This window comes from Lactuca virosa, chromosome 3 (genome assembly GCF_052849685.1).
Source record: "Lactuca virosa cultivar CGN04683 chromosome 3, Lactuca_virosa_CGN04683_v6, whole genome shotgun sequence".
In the NCBI taxonomy this organism is placed as follows: Eukaryota; Viridiplantae; Streptophyta; class Magnoliopsida; order Asterales; family Asteraceae; genus Lactuca; species Lactuca virosa.
Genome location: NC_136428.1, coordinates 38,645,737 through 38,657,181, shown reverse-complemented (window position 1 = coordinate 38,657,181; position 11,445 = coordinate 38,645,737). Strand labels below are relative to the sequence as shown.

Below are 11,445 nucleotides of genomic sequence, written 5' to 3'. Positions count from 1 at the left end.
TTGTGTTAAGAGTTAAGGAACATAAGAAGAAGAGTCAAGACTTCTGAGGAAGTAAGAGATAGCATATACAGAGTAATAGGACACTTTGGAAGTGTGCCCATAAAAGAGAAATAATAGGAGGTGTAGCTCCAAAGGTGAGAAAATATGAACCCGTAAGAGTATGTAGATTCGTATGTGTTATGTAACAATTTAACTGCGAGTAACTATTAGAAAAATAAGAAATATTGGGCCTTATTTTTAATAAGGGACATTTAGAAAGAGATTGAGAAGCAGCACAGAGAAGTGGGAAGATAATGGACTCATGAGAAGAGTCTAGAGCTCGGTGTAGAGCCCCAGTAGAGAATGAGATGACTAGGTGTCATCTAAAAATAAGAAGCTAAAATCATTGGGAGTGTGTGGCTTCTTAATGTAAGAAAATGGTAGAGTAAGTAAGAAGAAATGAGAAAGTCATAGCAGTTGGCTTGCGAGCGGCTAAGGACTAAGGAAGATAAGTACCCAAGAATTTTCATGTGAAAATTGGGTTATGAGAAAGAAGATATAATAGATGTGAATCAAGATTGAAATGATAATATTGAAATGGGATATATATGGTGTGTATGCAGTGTATGGGCACTACATACACATGGTACGTGTTGTGGTTCAATAAATCCCTTAAGTTGCCTAAGGATCAAGTGGGTTGATATGATAAGATATAGCATGGTAGGTTGAGACGAATTTACAATGAAAGAGATAGAATACTTGTGAACCATGGAATGTAAAGGTAAGGTCGAATCTAGATAAGTATAGTGTGTAAGTAGAAGTATAGGCTCTGCATACACATTACACTTATTGTGGTTCAATTAAACCATTAAGTTACCTGGGGATCGAGTGGTGCACTACTAGAAAATACCCTTTAATGACACACATTGCGTGTCATAAAAGGTATAGATGACATGCAAATGCGTGTCAAGGAAGCCCCTATCATAAAGGAAGACAACATGCATTTGTGTGTCGTAACCTTACGACGGGCATTTACGACACGCACTCTTGACACTTATTGCATGTCAAGGAATCCCCTGTCATAAAGGAAGACGACACACATTTGTGTGTGTCATAATTTTAAGTGTTTTTTTTAAAAAAAAAATTTAATAGATTTACTAATTTTCAAATTAAATGACAATTAATATATCATAATACTAAATAACATATCATACAAAATAAACAATCCATTTCACAATATATAATATGTCAAATATAAATAACCATTCTAATCTAAATAAATGTAATATATTTACATTAAAGAACTTTCCCTAACTATATAATCTGGTAGTACATTGTCATACAAATAAGTTGCATAATTTTAGTGTTGTGTCTAGTGCAAAACTCTTCTATTGCTATTTCTCTCATTATAGCTCCAGCCAAGACTTTTCTACTACCTGTGGGAATGTTACGTGTGAGTTAGATCCAAAATAAAAATACAATAAAGAAAGAAAACCCAACCCCACTTCTATGTCTCACACATAAAGACATGTTAATATAAAATTAACTAAGATAAATCATTTAAAGGAAAATTTTAAAAGTACATACCATCTTAGATGCTATTAACTCCAATAGTGACAACACATCGCCCAAATCAGACAAACTATCATCAGATACCTTGTTTACTAATGGAGCCACATGCTTCGAAACTGCTTGAATAAACTGCTCAACTCTCTAGCAAGACTCGAAAGTATACGTATGAGAACTCTAAAAATTGAATATGACAAACTTGTATAAATGTAACAAATTACATACCCCACCTGAATCAGTAAGGTAACCACCCATTGCAGAAAATTCCTCTCCGTAGACTTGCATCACCAGACTTACAACACCTTACAATGGTAGAAAAGAAAAAGAAAAGTCGATATGTATTTGTTGGAATAATATAGAAATCTGGGACAAAATTAGTCTCAAGGGTATTTTTGGAATTCTTTCTTTTTAAACGTTTTTTAGTTAGTTTAGGAGTCTAATTCGTTTAGTATATATAGGGTGGTTATCTGTTAGTATTTTTATGAAGTTTGTATTCATGTGTATTAATAAAAGCTTAGTAATTAAGGAAAATTTACAAAAGAGATTTTTTCCCCTATTTTGTTCTTCCCCTGTTCCTCTGTATCACGTTTTGTACCTGTTGCTTTGTTCCTATTCTTGCTGTGATATTAGTTTGATTATCTTAAATATACCTTAGTGAACAAGATATAATCAATAGCCCAGTTCTTATTCACTATTATATTTCTTCCTATTTCTGTCCCTTGTTTCTTTGTTGTTGTCACCAAGCCTAAACTTTGTTGATCAAGGTTAACAAATTCCACTAACTTTGCTCAATATTGAAAAGTGAACCACTTCTCAAAATATATGCATTTCATACATTTGAATAACTACTACTGTGATGTATACATGATACCTTGGTGGGACAGATGTTGAGACAATTTTCTACTTGATCAGAATCTATAAGTTAATCATTCAAAGCTAAAATTGCGTCCTACAAATGATAGATAATGTTGCATTTAGTCATTAATAGCTAGTTTCTTCTCATTTTCTTGTAATTTTGTCCAACTTCTCGTCGGTTCTTTTTTATTTTATGAAATTTACAATCATTCTAAACAAAAAACAAATAAAAAGAATAAAAAGTGGACACCTTAGAAGTCGAAAGGGATTGTCAATCTGGGATTGCAAAAATCCAATGCCATTCCCAATTCTTGCCTCTGTTCTTTTTTATTTTAGGAAGTAAAGGTTTATTCCGAACACTCCATAGAACCAAATCAGATTCCAAAAGTTAAGTTTTTGCACCCTTTATTTTATTTCACTTTCATCCATGGCCTTATTCACATCCTGAAGGAAAACCTCCAGCGCAACAGAAAATTTCCCATCTAAAAGAGAACTGAAACATCAAAAACTACCCACTAAATGATTTACAAACCATGGGCAGGCAACAAGAATGATATATTTATATACAAGTTTATGTGTGTCATGGGTTTAGAACAATCTATTACAATCTAAAGACCAAAATGTGTAGATAAAAAAACAAACCTTTGTCAAAAGATATGTTGCCAATGCAACAAAGGTAGAGAATACAGGAGCAGTGAATACACAAATAGTTTCCACAGATAGAGGAATGTTCAAGGATTGATGTACCCTGCAATTACAAACTATAATCAACACCCAGAAAACCCAAAATCCCATACTAGTTTTGTTTCTAATAAAAAATGTAGAATTTGCTACTCTTTCCCAAAACGTATTTTTTTATCATACTTTTGACTTTTTGTTGATAGGACCAGTTGTTATAATTATATAAAACAATGAGACAAAAATGATAATAAAAAACCAGAAATGAAAAAGTGCTTTCATCTTCAGGATCTAAAGTAGCATCAAACATATCAAACATTGAAGAGAAATGAAAAAGAGCCTTCATGCCCGTCATCAACTTAAGAACACTGTCTAGAGGGTTGCTCTCCATAACCGAGTCATCATGTAAGTTCTTGGAAGAAATAAAATCAGTGGTTTAGTTACCTTGAATAATTTATGAGAATAGCTTTGAACCTTCATGCCCCTCATCTCCTACAATATTCTAATATATATTAGGGAATATTGCAATTTCACTGGACAATAACAAAAAAGAAAATAAAGTTTTTACTTTTTTTAAATAATTTCTAGAAATTATCAAAAAAGTATCATGCTTTCCCTCTATACAAACCATATTCTAGAACCTTATGTTCTTTTATATTATTTATGAGAAATCAGTATAGATAACTAGATACCATTTTCATCAGTAACATGCTTCAGAACATATGATTTGCCTGGATGTAAAATGATCATTCTTAATATCTCAATAACTGCAAAAAAAACAATATTTGATGATTTTGTTATATAATTTTTTTAGAGGTGGTTAAAATGCTTATACATAATTCATAAGAAAAAAAGATGCTGACCTGGAAACATCATTGATGAGGATATCTCATGACTCATGTCGATATAGAGTTCAAGAATCTAAAATATGGTAACAATATTCTTCCTTGTTGATTTATCATGACAGTTTAACATTTCATAAAGCAACTTCAGTTGATTAGATTAAGAAGCAAGTGATCATTTATTAAAAAGAAAAGAAAATTTTGTTTGAGGAATTACATCAAACAGTTGGTGGGTGTGAAAACTTGTACTGTTATTATGAACTGTGATGTGTCTCTCGAACTCAATTGATGAACCATATTTGGTCTCCATCATAATCAGATCCAATAACATGAGTTTAAGACTTTATTTTTATAACATGGATTTGTTTCTTACTTTGTTCCATAGAAAGATGTAGCGAAATAGAACTCACGCAATCAATAGGGAGAGATGTAAACGTTGGTGAAATTAGGAAAACAACGAGAGAGAGAGAGAGATAAAGAGAGAGAGAGAGAGAGAGAGAGAGAGAGAGAGAGAGAGAGAGAGAGAGAGAGAGAGAGAGAGAGAGAGAGAGAGAGAGAGAGAGAGAGACGGTCAACGAGTACATCAGGCTACCTGACACACCGATTTAGATTGTGTCGCTGCTGAAGGGATCTAGCATCAACCAATGACGACTGAAAAGAGAGTACTCATCCCTGCTCAATAACGAATCGAAGTTGCGGAAGAGCTCCAAAATCAACTCATCTGGCAACTTTGAATTTTTCGATGAACATAAATCGCCAAAACGTCAAATCGCATGTGCAAATGAGAAAGAATCTGTAACACAGATTTTGTGAGTCTACAGATGAAATTCGGCCCTTGAAATCGTCCACCCCTTTTCCTTAATTCGAATGCTAAATTGTGTTTTAAACCAGGAGAAATAGAAAACAATGGAGAAATGGAAAATGTTCTTGAATGATCAGGTGTTTTGAGTGTTCTTCAAAAAATCCCTAAAAATAGTCCTTGTGATTTGTGAGAAGAAATGCTCGTTTAGTAAAAAAATATAAAGCGACATTTGTAGAGGACACACATTTAAGATAAAGTGTCCTCCGTGTTTGTAACTTTTTTTGGACACTAATTTTAGGGCACACATAAATGTGTGTCCTTATCCTTCATATTTTGGAAAGCTGACATTGTTTTTAGGACATATAAAAAATACGTATCGTAAATGAGTGCGTGTCATTGTCCGTTTGTCATTAAATGGTTATTTTCTAGTAGTGGTGGTACAAGAAAGATTAACATGGTACTTGGAAGAATATGCCATGTTTAGATGAGACTTGGATGTCTCGAGAGTAAAAGAAAGATAGATGTGAAAGTTTGGTGCATAAACTTTCAAGAGATTATGGAGTAAGAAGAGTTGTAGTTAGATACAACACTTTGGAACGAAAGTGAAGTAAGTAGATGTAATATTTCACTAAAAGTTAGAAAAGAGTTAGAAAAGTGGTGAGTAGTCACCTGTATAGAGTGAGAATGGCACAATAGATGCACATGGGAAATGGTAACTTACCTAGGAATATAAGTGTAATCTCCCAAAAATACCCGTATAACTTTTAATTTTTAAATCACTAAAAACCATACACTCATTTGTTCAAAGACAACCAAGGTATAATGTATTCTCAAAACATTATAGTGAATCATAAAAAGATAGTGCGAAATAAATCTCCAGGAGATGCAGTGTGATCTGTTCGAGCCCTTCCCTATTGGACCAGAAGTACCTGAAACATTAATACATAAATTCGTGAGCGAAAAGCTTTGTGAGTTCCCCAGAATACCACATAGCCATACGTATCCCTCCTATGAACATAATGGGTCCCACCCAATTAGCATAACGGGCCCTGCCCAATTAGCATAGCGGTGCCTGCCCAACTCATGTATCGGGCCCCACCCTTCATATATAATAGGCGTCACCCAATTCACAAAATAGGCCCTACCCAACATGTCAAACAGGCCCCGCCCAACATACAAAACGACCCCCGCCCAATACACATGCAAGAGTCACAAAGACAAAAAGCATCCTACATAGTATAGTTAGAAAACTCACCTCATACTCGTAGTCGAATATACCACAACTCGCAAAATCGAGAAACCGATGCTACAACCCTCCTATCTAAACACCTAAGGTAAATCCTAAGTCTACACTCCAAAACTAGCAATTTGACCAAAAGTCAACCAGAGAAAAAAGTCAACGGTTAAAGTCAACTCCATCCGACCTCCATGTCGTAACGTCGTCGCAACTTCACAACAAAGTAGTTGTGAACAGACTAGCCACCACGTCGTGGCATGCATGTCACCACGTTGTGGCAACTATACAAGAACAACTTAATGAATTAAGCTCTTAATTTCTAATCCCAAGAGCTCCAAAGCTCAAATCTAAATCTTCTCAAGGTCTTGATGGGTAAAGTTTCCAACATTATTCATTAAAACATCCCAATAAGTCAAGATCTCTAATACTAATTTCTTAATTCTTGTACCAAAACTTAATTTCTAATCCCAAGAGCTCCAAAGCTCAAATCTAAATCTTCTCAAGGTCTTGATGGGTAAAGTTTCCAACATTATTCATTAAAACATCCCAATAAGTCAAGATCTCTAATACTAATTTCTTAATTCTTGTACCAAAAACATGGACACCAAACTAAGTCATGCACGACCATTTTCCAACCAAGACCATGGTCTAGAATCCAAATAATGCGCTCAAAGGCTCTGGAGTTCACTCAAACTCCAAGGACAAGAATATTGGGACCAAAAAGCTCATAAAATGAGCAAGAACAAGATCTAAAAAAGTAATGAGAAAGGTTGAGACTTTATACCTCCAAAAGTTATAAATGTGATGAAGATATTGGATCTAAGCTGGAAAGAAGCTCACAAACCACAAAATGGACTCCTTCGATCCTTCAATCTTCAGAAAGATAACTTCACACACAAAGATGTTAGGGTTTGGGTGGGGATCGATTTCATAGGATGGAGGCTGCCAAATGAGGCAACCCTAGGAGTTAGTGCCTTTAAATAGGGTACTCATCCCGAAATCTTGGGTTTTGAACCCCAGCCGCCACTACGTCGTGACCATGGCCTTGCCACGTCATGGTGGTTCGTGGATGCACGTTTTATGAACTGAGATTTCATGCCGTGTCCAAGCCAGAACCCCAAAACTTAGATTTAAATAATTAAACTCAGAAGAAGCATTCTTGGAAAACAGATGTTACAAATATCCCCCACTTGAATCAGATTTCGTCCTCGAAATCCGCCACAGTTAGGGTATCTAAATACAACACTGATAAATTCCATTAATTGTCTCTCCAGCCAATTCACAAAAAATCAAGGCATCCATAAGAAATATCGAGAGACCAGTCGAAACTCCACCGTTGCTGACAAACCAACCAATCATTAGAAAATACACCACTGCAACAACTAACTCACTCTACCCATCTATAAGATCCATCTCAAAATGAAAACCACTCAAATCGGAAGACTCTCGCAACTACAACTGCAAACCAACTCAATACCTACACTTCACAAGATCGAGAACTCATCAGTCTAAACTCCAATGATAAAGCTCAAGCCTGATGATCATCAATTTGTCGGACCAACGCCTAATCCTTTACTAGGATTACCTCCAAAATATGTAGAATGAATGCTCAAAGCATCCCAATTGTGAATTCCAACAAATCCTAAATCTAGAAACTAGGCCTAAAAGGCCTCAGATACACACTTTACTTCCCGACAAGTCATCACTAATATGTTGCTCCAACGGGCGTAAGATTGGTCAATCCAATAGAAAATTCCGCATAAATGGGATCTTGAAGAACAAGGTGGTGACAAAGTGTATGGAAGAAGGATTCAAGCATAGATCCAGCAAGATTACATAATTTCTGGACCTTTGTGAGTAAAAAGCTTCAAACTTGCTAATTAGTTTCATAGATCTTGTTAGTTTTCATATTTGTCAATTTTTGGTCACTTTAGTGCATAAAGTTTAGATCTTGAAAGTTTGTGACCATGTTATGGATAAAGTTGGAAACTTTATCCATCTAAACATCATATTGATTCAGATCTGTAGGTTAGAGACTTGGACTTAATTGATTAAGTTGAGAAAGATGAATTTTTGTCTCTTTGACACTTAAATACTAGATCTTGGTTATCTGGACCATCCTAATGGATAATGTTGGAAGCTTTATCCATTATGGAGTTATTAGGAACCATAAAAATGTGATCTTGGTCCCTTTCTTCCCTCCATGCAAGAGTTATGATGCCTTGGTTTGTGTATTAAGTTAGAGTGTACCAGGCTGGAGCCCCGTAATTAGGAAGGGATGTACTATGTTGAGCGTAGCAACTGAGTACATTGGGCGTACTCAGTCTGTGTTGACCTCTTTTGACTTTTTTGACTTGTTGACTTTTGGTCAAACTTGGGTAGAATTGAGTATTTAACTAATGATTGGTCTCGGTTTGGTTTTAGGAAGTTTGGGTTAGCTGTTCTAATGATGAGGTGTCTATTGGGCTTTTGTTGAGTAGTTCAGGTGAGTCTACTCACAGTATTTACGGGTCGAAGGCACCAATGTCGTGTTGGATTAGATGTCTAAGCCCATAACTATTATTGGTATGTACTTGACCCGAGAGTAGCATGGTCCATTTGGGTTGTATGTCATCAGGACAATTTGTTAGGATGGACTTTTGAGAGAAGGTTATTTATGGTTTATTAATATATTATAAGTTATAATATATTAATATGAAATCATATGTTTTAATTAGTATCGATCAAGAATTAATTTGGAATTAATTTAGTGATCAAAAGAGACTAATTAAATCTATAGGGACTAATTATGATAATTAGTTATATTTATATGTGTTGGGCTTATGATCCATGTTGGACCAAGTTTATGTATGGATACATAAAGAGTTGGGCCACATGAACCATGGATCATAAAACCCATGGGTATGGATTATGGGTTATACCCATGACCTTGGAATCCTACATATAAATAGGTTACTCCATAGCCAAAATCACCACTTCTTTTCTTAGAGAAATATGGAGGTGTTTTGGTGCATGAAATTCTCTCTCAAGAGCCACCTTTGTCCTAGGTGTGTTGTGATTCCATTTGAGGCATTTCATACTATTGGTGCTAAGCTCTTAAGGCCAAATACATCAAGACTTCAAGCCACATAAAAGGTATGTTTCCCTAACTAGTATATTATATGGTTTATGTCAAATGCATGCTAGTTATAGGTTTAATGCCTTGGAAACCATTTGCATGTATAATAGAGAAAACATAGATCCAAGGTATTTAGGGTTGTATGTGCACCATAGGATGTTGTAGTATACTAAAACCCAACAGTGGTATCAGAGCCATGGGTTGTTTTCTATTATATTTGATGCAAATGTATTTTTTTTTTCAAGTTGAAGGAAAAAAAAAAGAAAAAAAAACATTAAGTTTGTCAAATTTTATGATAATTACTTGATTTTATGAAAAACTAATTATTTATAAAATTTGAGTCACTTTACTACAAGAGTTGAATTAGGTCAATTTATTAAAAGATAGAATGATATGATTATTTTATTTGTTTTAAAAGTTTGATCTAAATGGTTTTAAGGAGTTACAAATTTTGTCATAAAATTTTGGAACTCAAAAGTTTTTTTTAAAGTTATGATCTTAAGAGTTTTGAAACTTCCATAAGTTATGGATGTGAAATGTCTCATTTATTAACTCTTTAGGTTATGAATTCCAAGAGTCTTCAAAGGATAATTGTCAAAGTTTCAAGATTTGTATTAGTTTATATGATTATCTAATTTCTTGAAAATTGTTGATGTGAATTATCTTTACTTATGAGTTTAATCTAGATCATAGAAAAATTATTTGATTATTGTGTTAATTGGAATATTTGATCTTAATGGTTTTTATGAACTCCATAACTTGTCCTCAAGTTATGGAAAGTGAAGAGTTTTTCTTTTTAAAGTGTCATTAAGTCTCATAGGTTATGAAAATAGAAGTCACTATTTTTAATGTCATCATTAAATGATTTAATGTCTTCCATAACTTGTGCTCAAGTTATGGAACTTGAATTTTTTTTCATTAAACCTTAATTAAACTCATAAGTTATGAAAAATCCAAGAGTTTTGAAAGGTTTCAAAACTTGTCCTCAAGTTTTGGAATTTGTAAAGTTACCCCCCATGTATACTTTAATTCCAAACTAGACCTTAGAATTTTAAAAGTTTAAAATTCAACCCTTATACTATTATTATAATTTTAATTATATAGATATGTATAAGATAAAGTCGTCTTACCATTAGTAGGCCTCATTCACGAAGTCGGTCTATAAGGGGGGTATAAGGTTACTGCCTATAAAATGGCAGTTTAATGGGTGTCCACTCTCACTCACCGCTTCCTTGACCGGTGGAGGGTCGTTAGCGGAACAGGTAGGACAAGGACTATAATTCTCCCTTCATTATAAGTATAATGATAAATACTAAGTAACTAAACACTTATAAATTCCCAATCTTATTTACTTAGGAAAATGTGAATAAGGTGCTAATCCATGAAATTACACTTTGCACTTTGTTTAAGCTGTTAGTGGGGCGTGTGGGGTTAACCGGCACACTAACCTGGACTTAACAAGGTAGGCAAAGGGTAACTTAATGTTTATCATAGTATCGTTGGAGCGTGTGTGGTTAACCGACACATCGATTGAGGGGTAAATATTAAGGGTACCAAGTATATTTGCATGGTTACTTGACACCTTGTTTTGTGATCCTCGGCATCCCAGTCACAAAACCTGAAGGGCACACTCGAGATTGAAACATGCCATTGAAAAGTTCAATGAATCTCAAAATAATCTAGGAGTTTCAAAACCAATTAAAACCTAATAATACATCTCGTTTATCTTGGTGGAAATTGGTGAATCGTCATTCACCTACCTTCAAATATTTTATAGCTTGGATTACGGCATCCCTCTTCCAAGTTATAAAATAGTTTGTTGGGTCCTAGCCTTAATATATCATATTGGGTGTTATACTAAGGACTTAAATCAACTTTACGTGAATTTCTCCCATTGTTGATGTCTGGTTTAGACAACAATGATCTTCCCAAACCAAACTTTCCTAATGAATATGACTTCCCGAGTTTGGCTCATGGAAGTCATACTTCTCTTCCTCCACCTCCTCCAATTATTATCCCTAACCCACAAGTTCAAGATCACTCAAGCCTAAAGGCAAGCAAGGTCTATGTGTGATAACATCTTAGAGATGAAGTCACATATTGACAAGCCGGAAGAGTTGGGTGTCAAAGTCTTGAGAAAGTTGGATGTTCAATCACTTTCTAAGTCACATAGTGAGTTCCTTTGGGACTACTATGAAACAGACTATGACATGAACCTTAATGATCATATCTATTTGCTTGGTGCTGCTGAATCAGCAATGATTTGGAACGATAGTAAAGCAAATTTGATTAGAAGATCAACTTCCAAAAAAATTTATGGACAGTGACAATGGTGACACTGCAAATCCAGAAAAAACATTCTCTT

At 34.6% G+C, this 11,445-nt stretch overlaps 1 long non-coding RNA gene across 4 annotated transcripts; it reads right to left on the bottom strand.

Annotated features, from left to right (window-relative positions):
- Nucleotides 1-1,190: 1,190 nt before the first annotated feature.
- LOC145165509 (uncharacterized) lies at nt 1,191-4,885 on the bottom strand. 4 transcript variants are annotated; one of them, XR_013740091.1, is made up of 8 exons: nt 3,945-4,885; nt 3,774-3,848; nt 3,526-3,573; nt 3,046-3,151; nt 2,654-2,885; nt 1,774-1,850; nt 1,567-1,692; nt 1,191-1,415 (listed from the first exon to the last, which is right to left on the bottom strand). It is a non-coding gene; the product is annotated as an uncharacterized LOC145165509 (long non-coding RNA). The 4 variants fall into 4 exon arrangements; XR_013740090.1 differs by having other exon boundaries at nt 1,779-1,850; XR_013740093.1 differs by having other exon boundaries at nt 1,779-1,850; nt 3,526-3,583; nt 3,945-4,884.
- Between the last annotated feature and the right edge of the window lie 6,560 nt (nt 4,886-11,445).